This window comes from Lontra canadensis, unplaced genomic scaffold (assembly GCF_010015895.1).
Source record: "Lontra canadensis isolate GAN:19392208 unplaced genomic scaffold, GSC_riverotter_1.0 scaffold33, whole genome shotgun sequence".
NCBI classification, from domain to species: domain Eukaryota; kingdom Metazoa; phylum Chordata; class Mammalia; order Carnivora; family Mustelidae; genus Lontra; species Lontra canadensis.
In genome coordinates, this window is record NW_022631027.1 from 2,542,191 (window position 1) to 2,544,692 (window position 2,502).

Here is a 2,502-nt window from a genome sequence, read left to right on the forward strand (position 1 = left end):
TATCATAGGGCAAATAAAGAACAGTCACAGAGATTTCAGAAGAAAAATGATACAATCAAGGTTATAGTTTAGAAAGATGACTCTAGCAGCAATTCAGAGAATGGGTTGGAGGAAGAAATGCTAGAGGCAAAGGAAAGTTGCAAAGGTTTTCAGCTATAATGGCTTCCCTGTAGAGGCAAGACATGTTAATGACCTATGCTGGTTAGAGTGACAGTGAAGATGGGGAGAACTGGACAACCCGGACACATTAAAGTTAAAATCAGTAGGTCTTGATGATTGATTGGATAGAGGCAAAAGGATTATCAACCTTATGGTTTGCCCAGGACTAAAGAGGTTCCCAAGACATGAGACTTTCAGTTTTAAAATTAAGACAGCTCCAGGCAAGCCATTCCAGTTTTTATGGAACTGTGGGGGTTCCACGGATGTGAAATTTTTCATACTAACACCAAAAATTCTGGGAAAACAGGGGTGAATTTGTCACTTTAATGGGGGTTGAAGTTGTGGGTGAGTGAGGTGACACCTAATTTCTGTCTGGGGAATGGAGATACCAGTCACTGAGACAGGCAAGGCAGGAAAAAAAGAAAAAAAAAAAAAACAGATTCAGGTGGGAAGAAAATGTTGAGTTTTATTTTTGGACATGTCCAGTTTCAAGGACTTATAGAACACCAAAGAAGAAACATCTAGTAGACAATTAGGTCCTTTTAAGTATCTGGTACTTGGCAGGTTCTCTTATATCGACCACCTAAGAGCTGTACTGTAAGAAGCAACAACATCCCCCCTTCCTCTCTGCCATCTGCTTGGCAGTCACAAAGCAGCAACCATGCATGAATGCATCTCCATCCATGTTGGTCAGGCTCACGTCCAGATTGGCAATGCCTGCTGGGAACTCTATTACCTAGAACAGGGCATTCAGCCCAATGGCCAGATTCCAAGGACAAGACCATTAGGGGAGGAGATGACTCCTTCAACACCTTCAGTGAGACAGGTGCTGGGAAGCATGTGCCCAGGGAAGTGTTTGTAGACCTGGAACCCACAGTCACTGATGGCATTCTCACTGGCACCTACCACCAGCTCTTCCACCCTGAGCAGCTCATCACAGAGAAGGAAGATGCTGCCAATAACTATGCCAGAGAGCTCTACACCATTGGTAAGGAGATCATTGACCTTGTCTTGAACTGAATTCGGAAACTGGCTGACCAGTGCAGGTCTTCAGGGCTTCTTGGTTTTCCACAGCTTTGGAGGGGGAACTGGTTCCGGGTTTACCTCTCTGCTAATGGAATGTCTCTAAGTTGATTATGGCAAGAAGTCCAAGCTGGAGTTCTCCATTTACCCAGTCCTCCAAGTTTCCACAGCTGTAGTCGAGCCCTACAACTCCACCTTCACTACCCATACCACCTTGGAGCAATCTGATTGTGCTTTCAGAGTAGACAATGCGGTCATCTGTGACATCCATTGTAGAAACCTAGATATTGAATGCCAAACAACACTAATCAAAATAGGTTGATAGGTCAAATTGTGTCCTCCATCACTGCTTCTCTCGGATTTGAGAGAGCCCTGAATGTTGATCTGAGAGAATTCCAAACCAACCTCATGCCCTATCCTCACATCTACTTCCCTCTGGCCACTATGCCCCTGTCACCTCCGCTGAGAAAGCCTACCATGAACAGCTTTCTGTAGCAGAGATCACCAATGCATGCTTTTGAGCCAGTGAACCAGGTGGTGAAATGTGAGCCTCACCACAGTAAATATGTGTCTTGCTGCCTGTTGTACCATGAAATATGGTTCCCAAAGATGTCAATGCTGCCACTGCCACCATCAAGACCAAGTATACCATCCAGGTTGTGCACTAGTTCCTCACTGGTTTCCAAGTTGGCATTAATTACCAGCCTCCCACTGTGGTTCCTGGTGGAGACCTGGCCAAAGTACAGCAAGCTGTGTGCCTGCTGAACACAACCCCAGCCATCACTGAGGCCTAGGCTCGCCTGGACTGCAAGTTTGACCTGATGTATGCCAAGTGTGCCTTTGTTCACTGGTATGTGGGGGAGGGCGTGGAGGAAGGACAGTTTGTTTTTTTTTTTTTGAGGCCCATGAGGACATGGCTGTCATTCAGAAGGATTATGAAGAAGCTGGTGTGGATTCTGTTGAAGAAGAGGGTGAAAAAGGAGGAGAAGACTACTAAAGTTAAAAATATCACAAAGGTGCTTGTTTTACAGGGAAGTTTTTTCTGTTTTGAACTTGAAAAGTTGTGCTCTGATGAGTTAATTTGTGCGTAGCAGTGTATAGTCTCATATACAATGCCAACCTATGCTTTAAAACACATGCTCTGTTACAGACCCAAGCTGTCCATTTCTCTGATGGGCTTGAATAAAGTATTCCCAGTCTTAAATGAATAAAAGGAAAAAAGAAAGAGAAAAATTAGATTTAAAATATAGTTTGGAAGTTATTGGCATATAGATGGCTCCTGAAGCTATGTGAATAAGTAAGAATGCCCAGGGATGGTTT

At 44.2% G+C, this 2,502-nt stretch overlaps 1 pseudogene; it reads left to right on the forward strand.

The window, feature by feature from the left end:
* The first annotated feature begins 820 nt into the window (after positions 1-820).
* On the forward strand, positions 821-2,179 carry LOC116873467 (annotated as a pseudogene).
* Positions 2,180-2,502: the final 323 nt, after the last annotated feature.